The sequence below is a fragment of the Danio rerio genome, chromosome 9, assembly GCF_052040795.2.
Source record: "Danio rerio strain M-AB ecotype USA chromosome 9, GRCz13ab, whole genome shotgun sequence".
NCBI classification, from domain to species: Eukaryota; Metazoa; Chordata; class Actinopteri; order Cypriniformes; family Danionidae; genus Danio; species Danio rerio.
This window is the reverse complement of record NC_141029.1, coordinates 47263565-47278456: the sequence shown is the minus strand read 5'-3', so window position 1 is coordinate 47278456 and position 14892 is coordinate 47263565. Positions and strand designations below refer to the sequence as shown.

Genomic DNA, 14892 nt, shown 5'->3' with positions numbered 1-14892 from the left:
TTTTTAAAAATAGACTTGATAAAAAGCAATCCTATAAAAATGTATGTATGCTTGCTGTACACCTTTTAACAAATTTAACACGTCTGTGTTAAAAGAAACTCTCATTGACTTATTTTAAACCTGCACACAGACAGCAAAACAACAAAACAAAAAATATTTTAAGGGGACCAATCCTTTTTTTTTTTACAAGATGTATAACAGGTTTCTGACATCCCTAGGGTGTGTATGTGAAGTTTCAGATACAGATAACATGTTATAACTCTTTAAATCTGCCTTTTATGCTGCGTTCGCATCAGATGCAGATGAAGCATCAAGTGTGAGTGATTTACATGTTAAGTCACTGCAAAGATGCAGATGGACATCCTGTGCTGCGATTCACACAAATGAGGCAACGGGAATGACACTACTTGCACAAATGAAGCGGCGCAAGTTGGTCGTTTCGCGAGTTGCACCTTAGTGTCCCACGTTTCATGTAAATCGCTCTAGTTGAAAAATATGAACATCAGCTGACATTCACGACGTGTTAACCAATCAGGAGCTCGCTCTTGACGGCCTGTGATTCTGATGCAGTGCCTTTTGTTGGGTGTACCAAGGGGAAATCGTCTTGCTAACACCGACAACAGTTCATCAAACAGGGCTCGGCTCCGCTGAAAGCCTCCATCATCCAGGTACAGTTTCTGGAGGAGTCAATAAACTCACAGAGCTGGGTGCACCTCTGAAATGATCTAGTGGATTCAGACATGGTGGCGAACAAATGTACGCTGTTTTTCAGCCTTCATAATGCACATAAACACAGTTATTCTCTCAATAAAATCAATGTTAGCCACTTAGCAATGAAGCTAGAGTCACCTGGCAGACAGAAGCCCGTCCCATGATGCGAATCCGTGTCTATTGTGAAGTGAATTTGACGCAGGAATGAAGCAAATTTGACGCATGAATTAAGCTAGTAAGCCTAAAATGTTCACACGTGCATTTATGCGCAAATAAATCTGGTGTGAACAGCATTAGGCCCAAATTGTGCCATTTTGGTGGCTGTCGCTTTAAATTCAAATAAGACTGTGCTCTTTTAAAAAGAGGGCGGAGCTACACATGTCTATTTGTCTGCATAGTGGCAGATTCAAAAACAAGACTAACGTCCTATGCTAATCAAGGAAAGATTGTCACACTCTGATGACATGTACAAAGAAAGAATGTTAATCAAAGTGTTTTTGCTGACTGTTTTTATCAAGTGTGATTATAAAAAAATTTATATCATACATTAACTATAAGAAGCTGGTTATATTCACAGACTTTAGCCACACAAACGTGTTCAAACCCCCTATAAAAGTGATTTTGGCATAATAGGTCCTCTTTAAAAAGTCTTGCTTTAATTGAGACGAGACCATGTGGAGCTGGAGCTGGTTTTTAGTCTCGACGGCATGAAAGTATGCCATGAAAATGATCGATGAACGCTTTATTCGACACTGCCAGTTCTGACATATATAAAGTACTGGACCATTATAGAATTTAATGCCTCACTTCCCACATATGAAATAAAAGAGAGATTTTAATATGGCTGTCAAAAGATAGATGCTGTTCTACATAACAAAGGACGACGGGATTTATCTCTGGCGGATTTTGTTAGCTCTTGGAAAAGTCACAGATCTGCATTTGTAACAGAAAAAAAAAAACGCATGACGCTGCACTGCAGTCCTGCATCTCTTTATCTGCAGGGTCATCCATCAATAGTCAGAAGGAGCAGGAGGAGGAGACCACAGCCACACATAACAAATGTATTTCAGTGGCTGCATGGTGGACATCAATATTACACAGGGCATCAATAAGAAAGTGCACATTTCCTTTCAAGAGCTTTGGTTTTAAGAGCATTCATTTTCTGATGCATTAAAAACAATAATAATAAAAAGCCCTAAGCCTCAAACCAAAACAAGCAGCACGGAGATGAATTCTCTCATTCAAAGCCATAAAAAAATGGTCAAGTTGAAATAAATAATCAGACATAAATATAAACAAATTTTAAAAAAAGTTTGAAATGTAAGATGTCAGATTGATGACCTACAAAGTGACCAAAATGAACAAAATTAATAAGTATAAATAAGTTTTGCATTTAAGATCAATGGTACCAATAATATATTATTATTATAATTATTATTATTACAACATTTAATATTAAAATAAACAATGACAGTAATAATAATAATAATGACAATAATAATAATAATAAATTATTATTATTATTAGTAGTAGTATTGTTGTTATTATTACAACATTTAACATTAAAATTAATAATGATGATAATATTATATGATAATAAAGTGATTATTACTGCATGTAATAGTACTTTTAAGTATAACATATAAGATCAATAATAACAATAATGTATTATTATTATTATTATTATTATTAATAATAATAATATTACTATTACAGCATTTAATATTAAAATAAATAATAACAACAATGCTAATACTAATAATAATACTACTAATAATAACAATAGTAATACATAATAAAACAAAACAAGAATTATTCTTTTTATTATCATTATTAGTGGTGGTAGTAGTAGTAGTACTACAACATTAATGTTGAAATGATGACAGTAATACTACTACTACTACTACTACTACTACTACTACTACTAATACTAATACTAATACTAATAATACTAATACTAATAATAATAATAATAATAATAATAATAATATAATAAAAACAATAACATTTTATTCTTAGTAGTATAGTAGCTGTAGTACTAGTAGTAGTAATAGCAGTAGTAGTTGGTATTATTACTACAACTAATAATAATAATAATAATAATAATAATAATAATAATAATAATAATTATAATGATGATGATGATAACAATAATAATAAACAATAATATTTTACTTTATTTTTAGTAGTATTATTCTTGTTATTTTTTTACATTAAGAGATTTAGGCATTGTATCAAATAGCATTTTTATTCATTAATATTTTATAATTATTATAATTATTATTACTGTTGTTGTTATTATTATTATTATTATTACTACATTTATTATTAATAATAAATTAATATTATTAATTAACATATTAAACAGCTTATGATTTATATATAATTTATTTAATATACAACAAAGACATTTAATGTAACATAAGCATTTACTGTTTACATGCAAGCATATTCATTTGACCAATATTGTCAATACAAAAATAATTTTGCACTGCATCTAGGCAATCATAACTATAATGTAGAATGTTTAAATAAAAATATGTGACGTGTATTGCAAAGTACACATGCGATGTAGAGAAGTGCACTTAATTTCTCTAAGAAGGAAATGAGTGAGATTTAATGTTCCAGAACCACACTATTGTACTGTATACTGTTGTTTCAAAGCTTGTGGCTCTGATCCAGGTATCGGATCGTTGAAGTCTGGGCAAAACTTCCTCCAAAAAGCTCTCAGACGAGAATAAGGCGTCTCTATTTGGAAAGCAGGGCATGGATGTATAATAAGGTCTACTGGGAGTGACTCTATTCATCTCTGATCAATAACCCGCTTGCTGCTTAAAAAAGGTTGTATAAAACTCAAGCTTGAGCAAAAAAAGTTTTACATTTGAGCATAAACTTCTGCATTGGACACAGAAGAGTATTAGGCCATGAAATGAGTCAGGTTGGAACCCACATTTCCCATATGAGCAGAGGGGATTAAGGTCTGTGTCACACATTGATAATACATCAACATAGTATCCTTTAGTCAATGACAGGTAATAGAACTAAGGCCTTATTACAGTAAGGGATCACAGAAAGGAAATATCAAACCTGAATTTTAACACATGTAACAAGCAGAATGGCTGTAAAGTGTGTGAAACAGTAAAACAGAACACAACCTGGAGTAAGAAGAGCAAGACGACTGCGGACCAAATATAGAAACATCAAAGCTTTAACATCGAATCAAGACTAACAAGCAATGACTCACAAACAATCTGATGCAACATGGAGCAAATAAACAATAGGTTGTAAACTAAACAAGGTAAAAAAAGACTTTGTTTGTTCAGTCGCTGAATATTGATGCACAATTTAACCGATGCTTGGCTACTAATGTGCTGCATCCACCAATTTTGAACCCAAAGTCAAAGTGAATATGTAATACACTTTATTCAACCTGTATTTTACTGTATTTATAATGAATTTAACTAGGGGTGTAACAATACACTCATCTCACGATACGATGTGTATCACGATATAATGTTCACGATTCGATATGTATCACGATATTTGGAATAAAAATTGAAAATTTAACTGAAATGTAAATTTTACCAAGTAAACTATTTTCTATGTATTTCTTTTGTTTCAACTTGTTAAACTGAACCTTCTTTTAAAAAATATACTAAACAGGCCTGTCTCTGGAAAATGAAACAATTTAAAAACTTCTTAAAAAATATTATTGAAATGACAGAGACAAAATTAAGGAACAATTTAAGTAAAGGTGCAAAAAAATAAGCTTTTTTTCTCTTTAATTGAATTTAACAGTAAGAGCTTAAGGCTTTGCTTGGTCACTTGCGTTTTTTGTGTGTGCAAAAAAAATCCACATTTCCAGGTAATCAGCAGTTGTATAAGATAATCATGAACTTATGTGTATCTGTCTGAGAGGTTTTTATGGATGGCTGTCTTCATGTTGGGCATGATGAGTGACAGGGTGGCCGTCTTTTCATTACACAGGACAGTCGTGACTCTTTTCAGCAGTTTAGGCAGGTTTACTATTTCTTCGGCGTCGCTGATGTCGGCGCTATCAAGTGTATCATGTTGACGTGCATTTTTGTGTACCTCTGTACTCAAAAGGGTTAATGCTCGTCGTAATCATAACTCTAAAATGCGATATGATTGTTTAAATAATGTGTACGTTTTCGGTTTCATTTCCACTGCTAAGTGCTGTTCACACACGCGGCTCCTGAACGATCACTCTGTTCCACAAACTGAATGTTGTTTACTACTTTATTAGTCACAACCTGCAGGTTCTGTTCACTGAAGCAGACGCGCGCGTATGGCAAGCCGTTTTAGCATTTAAACCTTTGTTCTGACTATCCATAAATATATTTAATTCATATTTAATTAAATTCATTTAGAGATATCTCTAATTATATTTTGACTAGTCGAATTATAATTATGACTAGTCAAAATATAATTAGAGATATCTCTAAATATATTTATGGATAGTCAGATCAAAGGTTTAAATGCTAAAACGGCTTGCCATACGCGCGCGTCTATCATAGTCCGCCCTCTGTAGTAACAGCTCACGTCAAGTACATGTACGCCAATACATCATTATATGAAGACAGAATGATATTTCAGGGTGAATTGTACCTTATAAATACAGTATGTGACTCTTTCAACACCATTAGGAGGTATCCATGTCGCTGTGCAAAGTATGTAAATCACTGTGAAGACTTTAAAACTTAGGATGTTTGACCCAGTATGCGTGTCAAAAAGCGGACGAGTCTAAAGCAATGACTGTACAACCGAAATGTTGCCAGACGTCTGATTTTGAGAGGATGGGCCATCCTCTATTTCAACTCCACTCATCTTGGTCTGCCAATTTTACTGCTGCTGCAATCTGAACTCACGTGCGACAGCAGGTGGAACGTAGCTCACGTGCAAACAGCTCAACTAATAAGAGAAAACGGACGTCATATCGTAATCAAATCGTCATAACGCCACGATGCATATCGAGACATTTTTGCATCGCAATAAATCGTACAACGATAAATCGTTACACCCCTAAATTTAACTATATATAACCATTTTTAAGTCCAATATATGAAATAAATAAGGTCAGTGAAAGTTCAGTGCTAGATGATGGTCAAATTAGTTGTTGACGCTATAAGTAAGAAAAGACAAAAATAATAACAAATAATAATATTATTAATAATAATAATAATAATAATATTATTATTATTATTATTATTAATAATATTAATAATAATAATAATAATAATAAACTTCCCAGAGATGGGTTGCGTCTGGAATGGTATCCGCTGCGTAAAATCTTGCTGCATAAGTTGGCGGATCATTCCGCTGTGGCGACCCCGGATTAATAAAGGGACTAAGCTGACAAGAAAATGAATGAATGAATACTAATAAACTATTTAACTCTTTTGAATTAAACATTCACTATCAATGTCAGACAGATAAATATGGCAATAGACAATAGAATGGCATATAGAAAGATACAGATTGATAGACAGGATGACTGGACATACAGGTAGAAAAAAGATCAGAGTGAGAAAGTCAGAACGAACAACTGAACAAATGAAAGGGCAAATGACAGACAGAATGAATGGTATATACAATGACAGAATGATAGACGGAGATGGAAATACAAAAGGGGATCAAACAAAATGATAAACATAACCGATGGAAGGATAGTTAGAATGAAAGAACGATAGCTAAAGCATTAGAACAATAGAACAATAAAAAGATAAAAATGACAGAATGATAAAAGGATAGGATGATAAAACAATAGAACGATAGATAGAACGATAGATAGAGACAGACAGACAGATAAAAGGATGGAATATAGAAATAGAACTCTAAAACAAGAGAATGCAAAAATGGTAGATAGAACGATGGATAAATGGCTGGCTGGATGGACAATAAAACGATAGATAGAACAACAGATAGAACGGTGGATAGACAGAACAGTAGAACGGTGGATAGAATGATAGAATGATTGACAGACAGACAGACAGACAGACAGACAGACAGACAGACAGACAGACAGACAGACAGACAGACAGACAGATAGATAGATAGATAGATAGATAGATAGATAGATAGATAGATAGATAGATAGATAGATAGATAGATAGATAGATAGATAGATAGATAGATAGATAGATAGATAGATAGATAGATAGATGGATGGATGGATGGTTGGATAGACAGATGAATGGATGGATTGGTGGACAGACTGATGAATGGATGGATGGATGGATGGATGGATAGATAGATAGATAGGCAGATGGATGGATGGATGGATGGATGGATGGACGGACGGATAGATAAAGATAGAATGATGGAACAATGGATAGATAAAACGACAGAACAACAGGAAAAATGATCAACAGAAAGAACGATAGATAGACAGACAGACATTGTTTTATTTTGGATTGAATAATTAAACTGTGATAAACACAATTGCAGTGATGTTACATGACTCACACCACGGTATACACTATTCTAGTTCCACCACCCACCTGTGTGTGGGACGGCGAGCATGAGACTGAAGAAGAGAGCCAGATCAGATGCTTTCATTAATCTTATTTAGTGGTGTGGAGCGAATGGCCTTGATTAAAGATTTCTGCAGTCTCTCCTCTTCCCTCTCACCTGCAGATCCGCTCTCTCTCCAGCAGACACACTGCAGTCTTAAGGCTGTCATTTTGTAAGACGGTTAATTCCTCAAAGCAAATGAAACAAAGCTCGAAGGGGCCGAGAATCAGGAAATGCTCCAGACCCCAGGCACCCATGTCTTTAGATGGCTTACTTCTAAAACAAGAGGCGCTTTCCACTGGGGGACGTGCAAAGCCCTACGGTTTTGTTAAGCCTCTGAAACAAGCGGCGAGACTGTAGAAACAGCTCTTAAACAATGGCAGCTTTGAAAAGCCGTTCCCATCAGCCTGAATGAACACGCTAAACTCCCTCAAATCTGACAGGCTTCTCTGCGAGATGCAGAGCGGATCCTAATAAAATCAGCTCGGGTTTTGACTTTGACAGAAGGAACGAAAAGACCCTGCTCTATTAATCGCCTTAAAATAGCACAAGAAATGATGTAAGACCTGAGAGGACGCAGTAAACGCTGCGCCCGCTTTCAAGTGTGCTGCTAATGAAAGTGTATCACAGCTGAGCAAAAAAAAAAAAAAAAAAAACATTGATTTCTTTCGCATAATAATCTGGTATTGATTTTTATTGTGTGAAAACATTTGTGAATTATTGATCCCATCCCATTCTGCTGAACTTTTTTTTTTTTATGGGATCACATGCATTATAAATACCATGACCATTCGCACATCTGTGTCAACAAAATCAATGTTTTCTGGTCTTCTGTGACGTTCAATCTAGATGACTTTTTACGGTAAAACTAATGAAATCATTAATATTAAATATTATTTTACTTTTTATATACACTACCCGGCCACTTTATTAGGTACACCTGTCCAACTGCTTGTAAACTCAAATTTCTAATCAACCAATCACATGGCAGCAACTCATTTCATTTTGGCGTGTAGACATGATCAGGACAATCCGCTGCAGTTCAAACCAAGCATCAGACGGGGGAACAAATGTAATTTAGGTGACTTTGAACGTGGCATGGTTGTTGATGCTAGACGGGCTGATTTCAGAAACTGCTGTTCTACTGGGTTTTTCACGAACATCCATCTCTAGGGTTTACAGAGAATTATCAGACAAAAAGAAAATATCCAGTGATATGCCAGCAGCAGTTCTGTGGGCGCAAATGCCTTGTTGATGCTAAAGGTTAGGGTAGAATGGCCATACTGGTTAGAGCTGATAAAAAGGCAACAGTTACTCAAATAACCACTTGTTACAACTGAGGTATGCAGAAGAGCATCTCTGAATGTACAACACATCCAACACTTGAGACGGATGGGCTACAGCAGCAAAAGACCACACCGGGTGCCACTCCTGTCAGTTAAGAACAGAAAAACCAATGCTAAAATTGACACAGGCTCACCAAAATTGAACAACAGAAGATTGGGAAAACGTTGCCTGGTCTGATGAGTCTCGATTTCTGCTGCGACATTCGGATGGTAGCAGGGCTTAATTTGTGCCGGAGCACGCCGAATCCGGAACCTATGACATGTGATCCGGCACCTCATTTTACCAATCGCCCTCCTCAACCGCCCTTGTCCCCCGTCTGCTGTTCACTTTCACTTTTATCCACGACAACTCCACGCTCTTCATTTCCCTTGTCCCTCGTATGCTGTTCACTTTCACTTTTATCCACGACAACTCCACGCTCTTCATTTCCTCCTTCGTCTGTGACACCCCTCTGCACACCCTGCTGTGTAAAACATGTTTTGCATGTTCTCCCCTTATTAGCAAGACACATTGGTAAAACATATGCTGGAATACTTGGTGGTTCATTCCGCTGTGGTGACCTCTGATACAGAATTATTAGCTCCCCTGAATTAATAGCCCTCTGTAAATTTTTTAAATAATAAAGAGATTTTTTTCTACACATTTCTAAACAATAAGTTTCATAACTCATTTCTAATAACTGATTTATTTTATGTTTGTCATGATGACAGTAAATAATATTTGACTAGATCATTTTCAAGACACTATACAGCTTAACGTGACATTTAAAGGCTTAACTAGGTTAATTAACTAAGCACGTTAGGGTGGCAAATTATTGTATAACAATGGTTTGTTCTGTAGACTATCAAAAAATTATATAGCTTAAAGGAGCTAATAATTGACCTTGAAATAGTTTTCAAAAAATTTAAAATGGCTTTTATTCTAGCTGAAAAAATACAAATAAGACTTTCTCCAGAAAAATAAAATATTATCAGACATACTGTGAACATTTCCTTGCTCTGTTTAACTTAATTTAGGAAACATTTAAAAAAAGAAAAAACATTAAAAGGGGGGCTAATAAATCTGACTTCAACTGTAAATCATAGACTAAGCTGAAGGTAAATGAATGAATGTTCTCTAATATCTAAATGAAAGGTATGTGGCCTCATGAGTCCAAACAGTTTATTGCCTTCTTTTAACTCCAGAAAATCCCAGTAAGAGCAAAGTGATATGACACGATGCATAAATTTGCCTCAATACAAACATACAAAGCATTTTTTACAATATACTCATTAAACTAAACTAAAAAAGACGATTAAAGAGACCTATAATAGACTTAATACATTTCTAATCTGTCTTTCCCGAATTTTCTTTTCTGTAAACAAGACATTTTGTGGTCATGAATGGCTGCTTGCTTCACAGAACTGCTTAATCTTCCTTAAAGCCTGTCCCGTTTTCAAATTAATTATTTATTATAAGTATTTTAATGATCCCATGCGGATCACCAGAAACAGTGCTTTTTCGATTGACCAGTTTTTGCCAGGGATTTTACACTCATGGGTTTGACAGGAGTATGAGAAAACAATGGTGTTTGAGGCTCACAGTATGTGATTGTCATGTACTTTACTCTTATTATTCAGCTGCCTAGGTATATCCAGATATTCACTCTGTGGCACCTTTAAAATTGCATAGCAGTTAAATCAGTGTTGTTACCCATTCTTAAGTATGATCCAAATGGTAACTGGCATCTATATTAGTACTTGATGCATGTCTTTAAAGCGGAAAAGAGAGAGGTAAATGAATCCAGGCCAATGTAATTTCATCTCTGAGGCTGCCGTATGTCTCTGTTGGCAAGTCATGGAAACCTAGCACAAAGGCTATATCCATACCTCCTTTGTTAAATAAATTAATGCAACTCTTTAATTTCTTAAAGGCTGAGTCATATTACCATGAGAAATAAAAGTAATTTGCCAGGGCTCATCCACAATTTAAATTAGACAAACTTCCCAGACTGGGTAATGTCTTTCATGAATGAAAATATTCAGTCCTTAAATGGCTGAAAATAGTTTTGGTACAATTATAACAACAAAAATTCTCATTCTAAGCAATGGCAATTAAGGTAAAAAGCACTAAAACACAAGACACAGCAGAGCAATTTCCTCACAGTTTTTCCACACTGAACACCATTAAAATATTTATATCATACAGCCATGAAATCTATAATTGAGAAACAACTTGAAAACTTCCCAGAGAACAATGTATTTATTTAATTTAATATAACACAATACAATGTAATGTAATGTAATGTGTTATTTTATAATATATTGTATTGTATTGTATTGTATTATATTATATTATATTATATTATATTATATTATATTATATTATATTATATTATATTATATTATATTATATTATATTATATTATATTATGAGACACTTTTATTTTATTTTAAGTTTGGAGAAAAAGGGAAAAAAATTCAGTAATTAAGTTTGCAAAGAAATTTTCAAAAGCAAGCTTCAAGTCGGGTTTTAATGAATTCTTTTAATTTAATTCTTTTAATTTCCAAAGCTGTAGACATTCTAAGTATAGTGTCAGCAATTAATTCTCAAATATCCTAAAAATAAATACAACAATAAATAAATAAATAAATATAGTTGAAGTCAGAATTATTATCAGCCCTTTAAATCTTTTTTTCCCCAATGATGTTTAAATGAGCAAGGACATTTTCAAAGAATGTCTGATTATATTTTTCTTCCTTTGTTGTATTTCAGCAAGAATAAAAGCAGTCTTTAAATTTTTAAAAAACATTTAAAGGTCAATATTATTAGCTCCTTTAAGCATTTTCTTTCCGAAAGTCTCCAGAACAAACCATCGTTATACAATAACTTGCCTAATTACCCTAACCAGCCTAGTTAACCTAATTAACCAAGTTAAGCCTTTAAATATCACTTTAAGCTTTATTGAAGTGTCTTGAAAAATATCTAGTCAAATGTATGTATGTATGTATGTATGTATATATATATATATATATATATATATATATATATATATATATATATATATATATATATATATATATATATATATATATATATATATATATATATATATATATATATTAGGGGTGTCACGATTCGATTCGATTTTCGATTATGAATAATTAATTAATTAATAACAAATTAATTATTTGTAGCCTACCGTTTAAACTACCTGACCTGTATGGTCTTTGTTTTACCCATAAACAAATCATACAGTAAATGAATAAAGGCAAGTTACACACATAATTACCACCTGTCAATCACTTTTTTTCTTGTGAATAGGCAGTGATCTCTGTCGTTAGTATGGCTTTGGTAAAAAAAGGTGCACAACCAACAGGAACCAGCCAACAGTATCTGAGGTGTTTGCTAAAATGACTAAGTACTAGTGTGAAAGTAAAAGATTGAAGCAGTCTTAATTAGGTTAATTAGGTTCACCAGGCAGGCTAGGGTAATTAGGCAAGTTATTGTATAACGATGGTTTGTTCTGGAGACAGTCTGAAAAACAATTAGCTTAAGGGGCTAATAAATTTGACCTTAAAATGGTTCATAAAAAATTAAGAACTGCTTTCATTCTAGCCAAAATAAAACAAATAAGACTTTGTTCAGAGGAAAAAATATTATCAGACATACTATCAACATTTCCTTGCTCTGTTAAACATCATTTAGGAAATATTTAAAAAAAGAAAAAAACAACAAAGGGGGCTAATAATTCTGACTTCCACTGTATATATATTTACAGTAATTATTTTAATGTTTTTAAGAAAACTTATTCAGTTCATCAAGGCTACATTTATTAAATGTAAAAAATGTTAAATTGTTAAATATTTATGAAAATTTTAAATAACTGCTTTGTTATTGTATGTAGTTTCAAATAAAATTATTACTCCAGAAATTATTGCCTTTATTACTATTACCATTAATAAATATAATAATAATTAATATTAGTGATTTCTGAAGGACCATGTGACTGGAGTAATGAAGCTGAAATTTCATCTATAAAATCACTGGAATAAATGAATAAATTATATGATAAACTACTTTTGAACAGTTATTTTATAGTGCAACATTTCATCATTTGTATTTATGATGAAATAATTGCAGCCTTGGTGAGCAGAAGAAGCTTAGTTTAACATATTTAACAATCATACTGACCCCAAACTTTTGACCAGTTGTGTATAGAATATTTTATAAGCAAAAATGTGCACTTTAATTTTAACAACCCACAGACATTGTCACCGAATATAAAGGTCAGACTTTCTCATATATACAAAGCCTCATTTCAATTGTCAGGTTTTGTAAAAATCGATCTATTGAATTAATCAATCTATTAAAGAAACGTTGGCTAGAATTCTGCATTATAGGCTTAAATTATAGAGAGACATAGCAGATGAACCGAGACTGCATCAGATCAATGTAAATCTTTCTTTGGAGCTGTCAGTGCGGAAATGAACAAAACAACAGGCCTAAGACAACATATTATACGATTAAAATATGGAAAAATTAACAGATAGTAATTTCGGTCAATTTTCCTGACGGATAAACCGAGATCAGGCTGGATAAACAGCTCTCGGTAATATTTCAGCATGCTTTCACTTTCGCATTTACCGGTAAGAATGACATCTCGCCTTGCTCATCATTCTCTCTTCATATAGCTGTATATATGGCTATTACACGATCATAATACACTGTGATATAGCCTGGGTCGTTAGTTTGTTGCATTGTTTTGTTTTCTTACTACAATCGATCCGCTCAGTAGGTCAGAGACCGTCTCATTCAGGCGATCACAGACTGATTTATTTGGTGCGGATGCGAGTGCAACTGCTGAATATATGCCAAAAAAACACGCTAACGGGGGAAACGAGACAGATTCCGAAACAAACATCTATGTGTGAAAGCACCGTAAGATTGTATTTGCACACAATTGACAGACAGTCGCAGCACGCAGCTCTGGCTCGATCTGTCAGGCAACAAGGAAGCACTGTACACTGGCCCGAGCGTCTCGCACACTGGCTCCGGGCTATCCGGGCTATATTGTCGAGCCCTGAAGGTTTAAGCTCTGTCGATGGGTCTCCTGCGTCTGCACAGTTTAACAAGCACTTCAACAAGCGTGTTTTTTCCCGCTTGGCAAGCCAAGCTGACGTGACATGGGGGCGTGGCAGCATCGACGATTCTATTTTTTGATTCGATAATCGAAATCGAGCATTAATTTCGATCGGTTTCGATTAAAAATCGAAATCGTGACACCCTTAATATATATATATATATATATATATATATATATATATATATATATATATATATATATATATATATATATATATAGACAAACTTTTCTTTTAAGTCTGGAGAAAAAGATTAAAACAAATGACAATATGCCCAATAACGTAACAAAAAAAAATGATCCAAAGAAATTAAGTTTGAACTTTGAAGTTTTCTTTGAATTACTTCTTTTAAATACATTCAAAAGAATAGTGTCCGTGATTAAGTCTCAATGTCATAAAACATACATGTTCAGCAAAAAAGCATTAAAAAGCATAAAAAGTGACTGTAAATAAATGTAAAAAGTAATAATGAAGAACATTATAATGCCTTTTGTACATCATTGTCTTATCTTTATGGGGGAAGCCTGTGTCATTTCTGATAAAAAAAAAAAAACTTAAGCTGTAAAAAAGCTTCATCATCTCAGAATTAAAGTATAAATAAACAATCAAATAAATTAATACATAAACAAATACAGTATCGGTTTAAAGTTTGGGTCTGTACAATTTTTAAATGTTTTAAAATAAGCTTCTCCAGCTCACCAAGGCTCTTTTTATTTAATCAAAAATACAATACAAATGGCAAAATTGGGAAATGTTATTGCACTATAAAATAACCGTTTAAAATGAATTTATTATTTAATTTAATCATTTATTCCAGTGATTTCAAAGATAAAATTTCAGCTTCAGTACTCAGTACTTCAGTCACATGATCCTACAGAAATCACTCTAATATTAATTATAATTTTTATTATTATTATTATTATTATTATTATTATTAATGGAAACATTAATAAAAGCAATAATTTAATTTGAAACTTCATACAATAAAAAAGCAGTTATTGAAAATTAGTAAATATTTAACTTTTTTTTTTTTTTTTAACATTTAATTAATGCTGCCTTGATGAATAGAATAATTTTCTTTAAAATAAACAAACCTGAAAAAAAAAAGACCCCAATCTTTTGACCAGTAGTGTAGGTACTTCTGTAGACAACCAATGCCAACAATTATTGAATTTTA

General features: G+C 33.2%; 1 protein-coding gene across 2 annotated transcripts in view; it reads right to left on the bottom strand.

The window, feature by feature from the left end:
* Positions 1 to 14892, bottom strand: part of adarb1b (adenosine deaminase RNA specific B1b) — a 321626-nt gene that overhangs the window by 198819 nt on the left and 107915 nt on the right. The window lies entirely within an intron of this gene.